The sequence below is a fragment of the Peromyscus leucopus genome, chromosome 5 (assembly GCF_004664715.2).
Source record: "Peromyscus leucopus breed LL Stock chromosome 5, UCI_PerLeu_2.1, whole genome shotgun sequence".
Taxonomy (NCBI): domain Eukaryota; kingdom Metazoa; phylum Chordata; class Mammalia; order Rodentia; family Cricetidae; genus Peromyscus; species Peromyscus leucopus.
In genome coordinates this window covers 56127000-56142857 of record NC_051067.1, presented here as the reverse complement: position 1 = coordinate 56142857, position 15858 = coordinate 56127000, and positions in this window count along the sequence as shown.

The following is a 15858-nucleotide window of genomic DNA, read 5'->3' as shown; positions in this document are numbered from 1 at the left end:
ATTGTTTCTTCCTTCTTAATATGTAAATGCTTTATTTTCCCTCTTTGCTTACTTACTTTAGCTTGTTTTTCCAGTGTTGAAAAACAGATGTAAGAAAGTCATTATCGCGTTCCTAATAGTGGAAAATCTGATATGAATATGATTTTCCCAGGGTATATCTTACAGTGTTAGAAAAAAAATCTCTTTTTGGGAGATTTTTGACATCCTTCTTCTAATGGTGTCTTTGACAAATGCATTTATATGCTCTGGTGCAACTTGCCAGTTAAAGTATGTGTGGGTCTTGTGACAGCATCCAGCTACTAAATCTTTAACAAGTATGAAATCAACTGTAATTACCTTATTCTCAAGAGTTGTCTTCTGTGGTGTTTGCTTGTTATAGTTGTTGTCTTGGTGATTTGTTTCCTGTAAGATACACTGCAATAGCGTGTGTTTGAGAGACGAGACTAGGAAAGTAAAAACAGTATGGCCTGCAATAGAAAAGTTGCAAGGATAAAATTAGGGCAAAATTAAATCGATGGAGCTTGAGAAATAAATAAGCTATGAGTTGGGAATGATAATTAGTGTGAGATTTCAAGATAGACAGCACTGGTGAATGGAAACAGTCATTACACTGTTTGATTTAAAGATTTTCTACATAGAATATATTATCAAAGGAGAAAGAATAGGCTGGCCTGCACTGAGATTTTACTTTTAAAAATGTATTTCTGAACTGAAGAGAATGCTCAGCAATTCAGAATGCTTATTGCTTGAACATTAGGATTAGAGTTTGGATGCCATAACCCAGGTAACAAACCAGGTATGCCCATGAATCCTGCCCATAACTGTAATAACAATTAGTAAGAAAGGAGGCCATGAACTTGAAAGAGAGCAAGGAGTATGGAGGCAGGTTTTGAGGAAGGGAAAGGAAGGGCTATATGCAATTATAATTACAAAAAAAATTGATGGTATTACCACAAGATAATCCCTCAAGGGTGTGCCTAGAGGAGCATTTCCTGGGTGGTTTTAGGTATTACTGAGGTGACAGTAATCCTAATACCACAAACTGAATCAGATAGAAGGAACCAAATAAGCAAAGGAAGAAGGTAAACAGCTGTTCTAAAGATATCAGCATTATTAAAATAATTATAAAAATTTAAGGACTTGCCATATGATAGTGCTAGAATTTTGTACCCTTTATTTTGTTTATTAATAATTTGGCAGAATTCAACAATGTTACATTGTGACTAGGATCACCAAATTAAAACAGTGATTTGTCTTTTCCTCTTTGTCCATTGCTAAATTACATATCATATCTGTTCATTAGTTTGATTTTTGCAAGTGTTCATGGCAGTGTGTGGATGTGGAAAATTCTGTATCTTTTCCATATCTCTTCATGACTACTTTGCAAAGTCAAGCTGTACTTAAGTTTGTAAGACAACTTTTTAAAATAGGTTTTGATCCTAAAAATATTTTGCAAATTAATGGAAGTAGCTATTTGCAAGAGAATGTGTTTTCAGATGTCAGATGTCAACTATTACTAATACTATATATCATAGGCTTTTATTACTTATAGCCACACTTACAATTTTATTTCATGTATCTACAGAAATATTCTTCTTTCTTTGAATGGTTTCTATCATTTCATAATAGCTTAGTTTGATCTAGTGATACCTTCTTTTTTAATGGTCATGTTGAATTTCTTAAGTAATAATTTGGGAGAATAATATAAATGCTATAGATATAAATACTTGAAAAAAGTACAATTATCCTTTACAAGAAACTGTTGAACCCTCAGATTTTGATGAGGTAGTTTGGTGATATATTGTGTACCCTAATAAAATTTGCCTGAAGATCAGAGAAGAATAAGCCACTAGATTAAACATAGAGGACAGACAGCAGTGGCACACACCTTTAATGCCAGCACGTGGGAGGCAGAGATCCGTCTGGATCTCTGTGAGTTCAAAGCCACCCTGGACTACATGAAATTGACTCAGTCTAGGAGAGAAAACAGAGCCAGGCAGTGGTGGCACACACCTTTAATCCCAGTACTGGGAAGCACACACACCTTTAATCCCAGGAAGTGATGGCTGGGCGGAGAAAGGTATGCAAGGCATGAGGAGACATGAGCTAAAGGCTTTTCAGCAGAAGCGTCCCTTTCAGTTAGAGGCTTTTTTGGCTGGAGCCTTTTGGGTGAGGACTCAGAGGATTTTAGTCAGAGGATTGGTGGAGTTGGTGAGGTAAGACGTGACAGTGGCTTGTTCCTTTGTCTCTCTGATCTTTCAGCGTTTACTCCAATATCTGGCTCAGGGTTTTTTGGTTTTTTTTTTTTTTTTTAATTAAAAGATCATTTAGTAATTTGTGTTACAGGTAGTTAATGTTAAGACACTGAAAACCTTGACCATGTATTCACAACAGAGTGGAGACCAATATATAACATACATATACCTAATGCAAGACATACATGCATATGTATATGTGTGTGAATATACTTATATCTGCACAATTATCTATTCAATCAACATAAGCTTAACAGTGCGAAATGGTGCAATAATTACTGAGATAATTACGAAATATTTGCATGTTATGAGATTAATTTTACACATATATTTTAATAGACACCATTTAGAAATCATATTTTATTCTTGATTATTTATAGATGATAGTGAGAAAATTCGCCAAATGTAAGCCACAAGTTGATAAATACAATAGGGGTACCTAATCTGAACTTTGGAAATATTTTGTAATGATCCTCTATGTTTAAAAAACACAACTGGGGACAAATAAGTAGTTGTATAATAAAAAAAAGTTCATCATAAAAAGACACACAGACTTTATAAGTTGGTTCTTCCTGCCCCCTGGTGGTCATTCCTCAAAATGCAGATGTGTGTGAGTATGTATGAATGTTTATGAGGGTGTGTATAAATACACATATAAAATGTATATATAATATGTAAGTGTATATGTAGAAATATATAAATATATATATTTATACACACAAACCTTACTCCCTTAAATAGGGTATAAAGCTCTTCCCAGATACTTTAGTTGCCAAATAAAAAGCTCAGTGCCAGGTGTACCATACCTTGTGTTGGTGTGGAGGTCCCAGAGACCTCAAAAACATTACAGGCCATTGACACTGATCTTGATTGCACACCAGAACTTGATGGAATGATTCTATTGTCAAAGACAGCACATATTCTAGTCACAGGATAGAGAGAAATCAAGTTGGTACTGACACTTCTTTTGGGCTGTCTAGCTTTTATAATACCAGAAGGTACTGTGTGGGCTGATGTAGGAAAAAAAAATCAACAGTTTATCTAGCTGTAAAATTTGGAGGTAGAATAATGTTCTGCATGGAAAGCTATGCCCCTGGACATGCACAGACATTATGGAGGTAATCAACTACATTCTGATTGGACATGAGGCTCATTCCATGGGGTGAAATGTGTGACTGGCACTGTAAATCTAGGTAAGAACTCATGATTATGGAACTCACAAGCCACAGGGTGAATCTACTAGTATCGTCTTGTTAAATATATAGCATCAAACTGTCCTCTAAATTGTATCTATATGCCATTGATTAGTGCAGCTCTCACATCTTGCCAGAGAAGTTTCTTGTGCAAGAGAGCGAAATGAATACAGAAACTCACAATTGGTCAATGCATTGATAATAAATGTTGTGGGGGTGTTCCTCCACAGATGAAATGTCTAGAACACATGTCTCCTCACAAGACTCAGGGGTCACTCCAGAAAAGGAGGGGTGGAATGATTGTAAGAGCTAGAATTTGGAGAGAACTGAAGCTACATAGTGTTTTCTGCACATGGTAGTACCATGAATTTATGGCAGCTGTGGTTGCCTGCAGAGTACCTAAACAAGAGCAAACCAGTTGAGCCTCAGTATGTAAGGGGAAGTGTCTTGAGCCCCCACCACACTAGCTACAGAGCTATTGTCAGATGGCAGCTTCTGGAGGAAGTACAGTTTTTTTAATTTAAGAATTTGGTCTCTAGTAGGTCCACCATAATCAAGTGAATGACCCCATAGCCATGACTGCATGGATGTATGAACGGGACAAATTGGACTTGATTAGTGAGGAGGAGGAGGAGCTGGGTGTGGAGCAGGAGTGGGGAATGGATCTGGGAGAAGTTAGAGGTGTGAAAATCGCTAAACTTGTGTATTTAATATGAACATTTACAAACTTAACAAATGTACACAGTCTAAAATTTGTCTAGTAATAATTTAGTTGTAACATATACCTCAAATTAATGTACAAATAAATAGAAAATATAGAAAATTGAAAAAAAGAAATAGGGTGTGAAAATGATCAAAATATGTTGTATATATGTGTGAAATTCTCAAGGAATTAATAAAAATATTATAGAAAAATTACACAGAAATACATTAGGAAAGAAAATGACTCTGTCATCAAAGAGACATCACTGACAGTCTGTGATTGAGGACAGACACACATTTTTTTCATTAGCATTTGCATCTTCAATAAAAGTGATGCTATTCTGGACCACATATATACACAAATATGCTTAAGTGTATAAAATACCACAGCATTTGCACTTTGAGCTACAAGTTGTTTGTCTGGGTGTGGGTGGGCAGAACTAAAGACAAATCTGTAGCAAATGCTGTCAATGATACAGAAGTGTACTAAATGTTAGGGATTGTGTAGGAGAGGAGTAGGCTTTGTGAGATGTGGAAAAAGAATAATCAATAGGGTACAATGTGTTCTACCAATGCACACTTCAAGAAATATGCTCTGATATCTGGGTTGGATTATTGGATGGATGAAGATTTGGTTTGTCAACTATAAAAGAGTAAGACAATAGGAAAATTTTGACTTTCTGAGGATCTGGGGGTATTGTATGGAGTGAGTTTTGTCTTTGTCTTGATTCTCCAAGAGAACATTGATAGGAACACAGGTAAACTATGTCCTAGAAAAAGAAAGAACTTAACATCAAAATCAGCTATGTAGTGAGGGTTTCAAGTTATGAATAATGAATACGAAAGACAAAAGTGCTTAGAGAGAAGTCCTTGAAAACTTCTGTTTCTCTTAGTCTTCTAGCTAGCCCTTGCCTCCAACCCACATACAGAGAGGGAGAGGAATAGGGAGAGAGGAAATGGGAGAAGGGTGGGGGGAGAAGGGCAAAGAGAAGACTTCTGAGGTGATCAAACCTTAAAATTAGCATACAGCCTGAAGATAACAAAATTGGTAATGGAAGCCATAGTATCTGTATTGGTTAATTTCCTGTTGTTGAATAAAGACCACAAGAAAAGCAACTTAGGAAGGAATGAGTTAATGTTGGATTAAGGTTCCAGAGGGTAGAGTCCATTATGGAGGGGAGAGCCTGGCTACAGGCTGCTGAAGCAGGAAGCTGGCTAATGACATTTATCAACACACAGGAGAGATAGGGAGAGGGAAGGGAGGAGATGGAGACAGAGCTAGAGACAGAGACAGAAGGAGATGGGAGAGTTTGTAAGAAGTGTGGGGTTAGGCTAAATGTCCCATAACCTTCCTTAACAACACCACCATTGGGGACCAATTGTTCAAATACATGAGCCTAAGGGGATCATTGCTCATTCTAACTACCATAGCATCCTTGATAACCAAATGAACTGATAATGAGCAAATGATCAGGGAGACTCAGATATTGGGACTGGTTATTAAGAGCTATGGCTCAAGGTATGGGAATAACGTCCTCTATATAATCTCAATTTTATCTGAAATTTATAAAACTTACAATGAAAGCCATCTAACATGGCATTAGGATACCTGCTTAAAGGAAGGAAAAGTAGGGCATGGCAAATCCACTGCTATGCTCAAAGTATGTGCTATCTATATGTCAAAATTACAAAGATACTTAGTAAAGAAGTAGCCATTAAAGAAAACCCCAAATAACCTAAAACTGCAATCTACTTATAAGCTGTGAGGCTTGTAAGGTGGTAATGTTAATCCTTCCAAAATTAATTTAGAGAAGCAATAAAATTTGAATAAAAGATTTTTATATTAATAATATATTTTATATAATTAAATAGGAATTCAAATATAAAAGAACCTAACTCATTATGGAAAAGGGAGAAAAATGAAAATGTCACCAAATGGTCAACTCTGAAAATATACAAACAAGCAACAATATACATTCTGAGCAGGATATATTTAGAAGTTTCACACAGACACAGACACACACACACACACATATGTGCTGTGGGATAATGCTCTTGTACACTGTAAAGATTTGCCACCCAACTTGGTTTAATAAAACACTAACTGGCCACTAGCCAGGCATGAAATATAGGTGGGGTGTCCAGACTAGGATAATTCTGGGAAGAGGAAGGGCAGAGTCAGGAGTTACCAGCCAGATACAGAGGAAGCAAGATGATAATGCTGGACCGAGGAAAGTTACCAAGCCATGTGGCTAAACATAAATCAGAATCATACGTTAATTTAAGTGTAAGAGCTAGTTAAGTGTAAGAGCTAGTTAATAATAAGCCTGAGCCACCAGCTGAGCATTTCTAAGTAATATTAAGCCTCAGAGTCAATTATTTGAGAAGCAGCTGCAGGATATTTGGGAACAGGTAGGTGGGAGAGAAACTTCCATCTACATATATGCATGTAACAATAACTAATAAAAAAAAGGGCCATGAATTTGAAAAAGCAAGGGTGGGTAGTATGGGAGGGTTTAGAGGAATGAAAGAGAAGGAGAAATCGTAATGCTCTCAAAAATAAAAGAAATAAACTATTTAAGAAGTGTATGAAGCTTTAGAAGTTTGTGTTGTATTAGCAAAGGGACACATGCACAAATCAGTGAACTGAAAAGAGAAACTGGAAACAGACTCACTAAATACTGTCAGTTTTCTATAAAGTTTTACAAAAGGAATTCATTCAACTGGGAAAGAAGTTTTTTTTTTTAACAGATATTTCTAAATAGATATACATCTAAACAAAAGGAGCTGTGATCCATACTTTTCAATGAATACAAAAGTTAAAGAATTATTGGTTTACATATTAAGACATGGAATTTTTGTTGTTATCAAATAAGAAAAACCTATAAATGAAGCTTATTCTTAGATATGACAGCAGAGCTCTAGCCATGAGAAAAGACAGAATAGAATCAGCTATAGTTAAGGACTTCAGCATTTGAAGCACTGATAAGGAAATGTAAAGTCAAGCCACACAGTAATAGGCTATATCAGCAAAATATAAATTTAATAAATAATTAGCAGTAAGGAAATGAACTGAAAATTTGATAATAAAAAAAGTGACAAAAATTGAGCAAAAGATTTGAGCATACACTTCAGCAAATAAGCACATGAAAAGTGCCAAGTGTCTCCAGTTCTTTGGCAAATTCACATTAAATAGCAATGAGATACTAGTTCAAATCTACTAGGCTTGTCAACAATAAATTACTGGCCATAAGAGAAGTATGCTGAGCAAACAGAACTCCCATCTATTGCAGGTAGGCATGCAAATAGCAAACCCTTTAGAGGAAAAATGTATATAGCTGCCTTTGGTAATCCCCTTGCAAACAGGAAATGCATAAAGAGGCATTTATCTTCTTGTCACACATTCACTCACTTCCAAACTTTAGTTTACTAGGCATCTTCTAATGATACAAATCTTACACATAAGGACCAGTCAGAGTTTTGAATAAAAAAAAGTGAGGTTTTCAAATTCTGAGGATTAGTGATAATATGCACACCGGCATACATCCGTTCTTTAAATTTTTCTGCATATTCCCATTCTCTCCCAAATTAAAGTCTCTGTTCAGCCTGGGACTCTGGTCCTTCATTTCATCCTCATTTGATAGACTTCAGGAGACCATTAAGACACATTTCCAAAGCACATGATGACAACTCTTCCCTGCTTTTTCAGCAGAGCTAAACTCAGAATATAATTATTCGCTTTTAAAAAATCAGTTGGCTCAACATATTTTCAAAAGAGGAAATTCCCAGGCATTGAGAAACACATCTGTGTAACATAGAAAAGATTTTCTAAGCAAGAAAAGTCTTTCTGACTGTGCAAAAATGTCATAAAAAATTCAATCGTATGTTGAAGGGTTATGTCTACCCCAAATTCCCTTTACTTGAGTCAGTATAATATTAAGACATGAGCAAGAGTCATGGTGACTTTTAACTTAGCCAAACAGCTGTGTACATTGAGTACTATATTAAAGGGTCTTTATGGGGAGAAAAGTAGGGATTAGGAGTAAGTTCCCTATTCCTAGTGTGCAGGATAAGGCTTTATAATGGCTGCTCCACCTGTAAAAGCATGAGAGTGATGGCTTTAAGTTTCTCAGATATGCTGACCTCTGGTAATTTTGTCTTAGTTCTTATAGCTTATTCATAGAGTTCCTTGGGTTTATGTTTATCTGCATATTCCACTAAAACCAACACTCAAGTGAAAGGAACAAAAATAACAGGTGGGAATTCAATTGGACAATGGAATGCAGAAATGAAACATTGGGGTGATGTAAGGATTTCCCAGCTGACCCTCATGTGGGTTACATTGCCTTTTTTAAAAAAAATGGAAATAAGTATAACTTGTATATTTCAGGCTCTTGGAAGGATGTGACATTCTTAGGCAGGAGCAGCTCTGAGATATTCTAGTCTCTTCATCAGTGTGTTTTGTTCTTGCATGTTCATTCTTCAAATGGATCAGATCCAGCTGGAAAGAAGCCTCAGTAGGTAACATTTGCCACACAAGCATGAGGACCTAGTTTAGGATAATTGATGTGGTTATTGCTGAGTATACCTCTGTAATTCCAGAGCTCCTACCAAGAGACAGCAGACTCTTCAGAAGGTCATGGGCCAGATATATTTAGCAGTGAACAAGAGTATTTAGCATATTTAGCAGTGAACCAGTGGCCTTTTCTAAGTCGTGGTAAAAGACAAGGATTAACACCCAATGGGTTGTCTTCTACTTTCTACATGAGAACTATGGAATGCACACTTGTGCTCACACACATAAATATGCACACATATCAGACTATACACAACACACACACACACACACACACACACACACAGAGAGAGAGAGAGAGAGAGAGAGAGAGAGAGAGAGAGAGAGAGAGAGAGAGAGACTCAATTTCATAGACTAGATTCATTCCTCAAGAAAACAAGTTAATATAAAGTGAGTTGCCTCTAGTGGTTTTCTTTTTTGAGTATTCCTGCTCCTTCACTTTCTCCTTGTCATGACACCTGTAACAGACACTTCTATTATGTTCTTGGACTACTAAGCCTCCAGAACTACAAACTAAGAAAGCTTTTTTCCCTTCATAAATCACTTGGTTTATGGTACTTTTCTATAGCTCATATAACAGACTAACATTCACCATTATCAAAAATAATATTCTTGATGCACAGTACACAGAAAATTGAGGCATGTTCTAGAGTTTAAAAATAGTGAATGTCAACCTACCTTAGGGGAATACAAATAAACACAGGTACATTTCCTGTCTATTGTGGTGCTTTACTTTTCCCAGTGGAAAGCAGAGATAATGGAACTCATGACCGTATGTATGTTTCTGAATCTGAGTTACTGAGAAAATGATGCTGGTGAAAGCATGAAACAGCCTAATGTGTATTTACAGAAATGTTCTATCCATGTATCCCATTGAGAAAGTGATGAGAAACAAGAAACAATGCATGATTAAGCTGCAGATATGTAGGTATTAGTAAGTAGTGAAGATAGACGTTTTAGAGTCACAAACCTCTATTATTATTCTATAATTATTAAAAGGATAAGTTTGCAAGGCGTATTCATTGTGGCAACTTTGCTGTCCAGATCTACTTACTCTACTTCTCTTTTTGATAAAGTTACTACATTTTTGATAAATTTCCCTGTTCTTCAAAACAGATTTCTCTAGTATAGCTAAATTACCTGTAGGTTGTATGCTATGAATATGTGTTGCTCCCATTGGCTAATAAATAAAGCTGTTTTGGTCTATGGCAAGGTAGCTTACAGCCAGGCAGGAAATCCAAGCAGAGATATGGAGAAAGGAAGGGTGAAGTTAGGGGAGATGCCAGCCCCCCACCCCCACCCCCAAGGAGCAACAAGATGCCAGCAGCCTGGTAACACCATGGCCACATGGCAACATATAGTTTAATAAAAATGGGTTGAATTAAGTTATAAGAGCTAGCTAACAAGAAGCCTGACCCAAAGGCCATACAGTTTGTAGATAATACAAGTCTCTGTGTGTTTACCTGGGACCAAGCGCTGAAGAATGAGGGTGAGAGTGATTCATCCAGACCACAGGGCCCCGTGCAGGACCGGAGAAACTTCCAACTACAGTTGTCCAGTGCCTCGACTAGACTAGTACAGCCATCTCTCTGAACCCAAACCTGAATATATTGTCTTAGGACTGAAGATATTTTCCTATTTGGTCAAATCAGAATGTTGGCCAAGAATTTATTAAAGAAAGGAAGAGTCAACAAATCTGCAGCTCTGGAAAGCATTTTATTGTCAAAAGGGACATCAACTTAAGTCTGAAACTAAGGCACAATGAAAAAGCAGAAACAGGTTAATAAGTGAACTGTAAGGCATGTACAAAATTGTTTAAAAGACCCAAAACACTCTGAATTTCCAGTTGTGCATCAATAACTCTTCTTCATAGTTTTCTCCAATTATAGCTGGGACTTGCAGGTTATATTTGTTGTTGCTATATTGGTTATATTTCCATTGCAGCAACAAAATACTTGATAAAAGCAAGTCAAAACATACAAGCATGCTTAAAACTCAACAATCAGAAAACCAAATTTTCAAAGTTCTAAAGGCTTTAATGGACACACTGCTATAGAAGATGAACTGAGGCATATTGAAAAATGTTCTACTGTCTATCATCAGGGAAATATGACTTACAGTTGTAAGATGTCACTACATGAATTCTTAATGGCCAATGGTACTGACACCACCAAATATTGGTGAGGGTATGAAGCCACAGGAACTCTCATTGCTAACAGGGAGGCACAGTGGTGTAACTACGTGGAGGAAATCAGTTTGTTACAAAAACTAAAATTATTCCTTCCATGAGGCTCACCAGTTACACTCATTAATATTTATCCCTAAAAATTAAAAGTAGTGTTTACAGAAACCACACACTACTGGCAATAGAGGGTTAATTAATATTAACCTCAGTTTATAAAGAACAAAATCATCTTTAAATATGTGTGCAGGTAAACTGATATATTGGAATCTTAGTTACTGCTAAAAAGAAATGAGTTGTTGATGGAAGAGTGTGGAGGAACTTTAAGTACATATTAAGAAATGAGGCCGGGCGGTGGTGGCGCACGCCTTTAATCCCAGCACTCGGGAGGCAGAGCCAGGCGGATCTCTGTGAGTTCAAGGCCAACCTGGGCTACCAAGTGAGTTCCAGGAAAGGCACAAAACTACACAGAGAAACCCTGTCTCGAAAAACCAAAAAAAAAAAAAAAAAAAAAAAAAAAAAAAAAAAAAAAGAAATGAAAAAGCCATCCTGAAAGGTTGCTCTGCTGTATGATTTCAGTAAGTGATGCTAACAAAGGAAAACTACTAAAGTAGCAAAAAGTTCAGTGGCTGATGGTGTGTGGAGAGTGGAAGGAGAGATAAATAGGTGGTTCACAGAGGAAAGTTAAGTCATCATGACTGTGTTGGTAAATATGTGTCACTGTCCATTTGTTTAACCCAGAGAATGGACAATACAGATTCTTGGAAGTTGTGGACTCTGGGTGATGATATGTCAGTGTAGGTCCATCAGTTGTAACAAGTGTACCATGCAGATGGAGGGGTGAGGTTGATAATGGGCAGGTCACTTATGGGTTGAGACAGGGTATAAATGGGGACCTTTTGCGTCTTACTAGTATAAAATTGGAAAGTTGTGACTTAACTGCTTTAAATAATAAGGTTAAGAAAATGTGTCATGATTCCATCAGTTAGAATTTAGGTTGACTCCCTTAGTCTTTCTGCTCAGGGTCCTATAGGACTACAATCAGTATAAACTCACTGGTTTCTTATTGAGAATCTCAAAGCTGGATTTGCTTCCAAGCTCATTCCGGTCATTCACAAAATCCCACCCTCTGTACTTGTAGAGTTAAGGGTTATTACTCTGAGGCTGTTAGCATTGGGTCACTCACAGCTGTTATCCCAACATACATTGAAACCTTCTTGTATTTGAAATCTCCCTGACTTCCTTATCACTACGCCTCAATAATGGACTCCCCATTGGCTTTTATAAGATCAATGAGACACCCAGTCCTCACAGGGAGTTCAGGATTAATGACTTTAATGAAATCTGTAAAGGCCTTGTACAGTGATATCTAGACTAGTGTTTGACTGAGTGTATAACTAAGGAACAGGAATCTTGTGAGGGCCCTTTTTAAAATTCTGCCCATACATTGTCTAGTGGCCACATAACAAGCATCCTAAAATCAGCAACAGTAATCATCTTTTAAAGGCAATCGAAGTCTTTTCCATAGTGATTAAGAAAGCAAGCTCTAATTCTGTCCTGACTCCACTGAGGACTCTCAGCTAATTCGTACAAACAAACAATTTAAAAAATAAGAATATGGCTAGAGAGATGACTCAACAATTAAGAGCACTGGCTGCTCCACTAGAGGACCCAGGTTCAATTCTCCAAACTGACATGGCAGCTCACAACTGTAACTCCAGTTTCAGAGGATCCATAGCACCAGGCATGCATATGGCACACATATATATGCATGCAGGCAAATTACCCATACACATAAAATAAAATTTAAAAAATCTTAAAAAATGAAGCTACAGAATATGGAAAAAAAGGCCAGATAAAAATAGAAAGATTAAGAAAAACTGAATACACCAGTATAAAATATAAATATTTAATGTCATTAATGATATTTTAAAATCAAGTTTGGTTGTGGTTTACATTGTGCTGTGATCACTTATATTTGCTCTGTGTAAACATGTGTGTCTCATTTAATCATGTGGTTGAATTCCTGTTCTTGCAATAGAATTTTAATTCATATTGTAAGAGCCCTTGTTAGCAAGGCACTTGATAGACATTCCTGGTTTAGCTATTAACTTTAAATGGAATCCTTAGTTCTATTTTGTGGTGATATTGTGTTCCCCCAAATATTATGCACCCTAATAAACTTATCTGAGGTCAGAGAACAGAACAGCCACTAGATACAGAGGCTAGAAAATGGTGGCACTCACACCTTTAATCCTAGCCTTTTGGAGGCATGGATCTCTGTGAGTTCAAGGCCACACTGGAAACAGCCAGGCATGGTGATTTATGCCTTTAATCCCAAGAAGTGAGCCTTTAATCCCAGGAAGTGAGGACAGAAAGCAGAAAGGTATTTAAGGTGTGAAGACCAGAAACTAGAAGCTTTTAATTGGTTAAGCTTTTAGGCCTTTGAGCAGCACAGTTCAGCTGAGATCCATTTGGATAAGGACTCAGAGGCTTCCAGTCTGAGGAAACAGGATCAGCTGAGGAACTGGTGAAGTGAGGTAGCTGTGGCTTGTTCTGCTTCTCTGATCTTCCAGCATTCACTTCAATAACTGGCCTCAGGTTTGATTTTATTAATAAGTACCTTTAAGATTCATGCTACACTATTTAGGTGGAGATAATGAACTGAGTTATTATGAAGTTTACTAGGATTTAGAAGCATATTGATATTAATTGATGTCCCCACAAAAGCACACTTTTTTTTTTTCCCCATAGGCTAAGCAATTTCACAATCAAGAATCATTTCATAGGGATGAACCAAATACAGGAGATAACTCTGATCTTCAGGACAATGTAGGAAATATAAACAAATCTGTCTGAGATACACTTCAAGGCTATAACAACTGTAATATTCATTCTATGCTTCTGTTCCATCCGGGAACCTAAGGGAATATATTTGCATATGTTTACCGAGGAAGAAAAGGTAAAGAGTACCTTTGTAATATCCAAATAGAAAAGCTGGTAAATTATTTTTATGACTATTTTGAAACTGTTCATTTTTTCTGAGTGCTCTTGTAATTTCTATAGCTTGACTCATTAGCAATACTGGAATTTCTTTGCAGATGATCTTATCAAAATACTATCATTCATTATTTTTATATTATTTACCATTTTCTCATTTTCCTTAAAATATCTCCAGGAAATCTATCCTCAATAATAGTAATAATAATAATAATAATAATAATAATAATAATAATTGGGTTTTGTTTTGACCACAGTTATCAATAAGACAATTTCTATATTTCAATAATTTAGTTCTTTTAATAAAATAGCTTTTTGCATTATGCATAAAATTGTACATCAACATGGCCTGAAGGCCATGTAAATGTCCATGGCCTGTTCTACCACCTAAAGCCATGTTGATGTCCTTGGCATGTGTTGTCTTGAGGGCTATGATGGTGTCCATGGCCTGTGCTGCCACAGAGGGCTGTGTTAATGTCCATGGTCTGTACTGCCACCAGAGATCATGCTGAGGTCTGTGGCAAGTGCTGATGCCAGAGACCATGTGCATGTCCATGGTCTGTACTCTTGCCAGAAACCATGGGGAAGTCCATGCTCCATGCTCCTGCTGAGTGTAAAGGGCAAGGGAGATACTTTTGCAGTGGTATTAATGACTGTAGACTCACAGTTAAGAAAGGAACACAGAAGGCTTGTGAGATAACCCCTACCCCAATCCTACCCCAAAAGTAACAGCCTAGACAGAAAGCCATTGAAGAAAACTGTTAAAAAACCGTGATAAGGATGCTGAAGTGTAGCTCTCCACAATTGATGGCTTCTGGTAGGGGTTTGGGAGGAGAGGGACTCAGTTTTCTTTAAGGGGCTGGCCACTGGGAATTTTCCATGCACCAATGAGTATATGGGCAATACAGATTGCAAGACTGTTTTTTAGTATTTTTTTCTTTTTCTTCTTCCTTTTTTGAGAGGGAGGTTATAAGGGTGGGGACTAGACCTGGGAAGACTGTGGAGTAAGTGTGATTGTAGCTAGAGTTTTCCTGCCTTGCCCACAGTCAGGACAAATCTTTGTCACCCTCCAGTCCCATAGCCGCTCAGACCCAACCAAGTAAACACAGAGACTTATATTGCATACAAACTGTATGGCTGTGGCAGGCTTCTTGCTAACTGTTCTTATAGCTTAAAATAATCCATTTCCATAAATCTATACCTTGCCACGTGGCTGGTGGCTTACCGGCATCTTCACATACTGCTGGTCATGGCGGCAGCTGGCAGTGTCTCTGCCTCAGCCTTCTGCTTCCCAGTTTTCTCCTCTCTCCTTGTCCCACCTACTTCCTGCCTGGCCACTGGCCAATCAGTGTATTATTTATTGACCAATCAGAGCAACAGATTTGACATACAGACCATCCCACAGCACTTCCCCTTTTCTTTTTTTAAAAAGGAAGGTTTTAACTTTTATACATCTCCAAAGCCAGCTTGGTATATTTGGGAATTTGGGCGTAGCTTCTCTTACTACTTCCTGCTGGAGGGGGGCGCTGTATCTTATGGGGACACAAAGAAAATTTTAGGATCATGGAGTAGTCTGTGAGACTGTATCATCTGAGCCAGTTGCCTTGAAACAATTCTAGATGTTGGATCGTCTGGGCCATGGTGTCATCGGAGACCTTTCAGGTGGTCTTGGCTGGTCAAACCTGATGTATCTTAATGTGGAACAAATCCATAGCCTCTGGCTTTCTGTAGAAACAAAAGCAGAGCCTCTTTTCCAAAGCAACATATCCTTATAGCCAAATTTTGAAGTCAAGGTACCTTTAAAATATACATTTTGGCATAACTCAACAGCTTTTGCAATCAAATGTTTTTCTTCAGTTATGAATATCAAAGAGAACATAATCCAGATTCTCTGTGTGGTAGCCATCTTTATGTGGCTTATTTTTTATATTACTTTGAGCCTATTGCTTT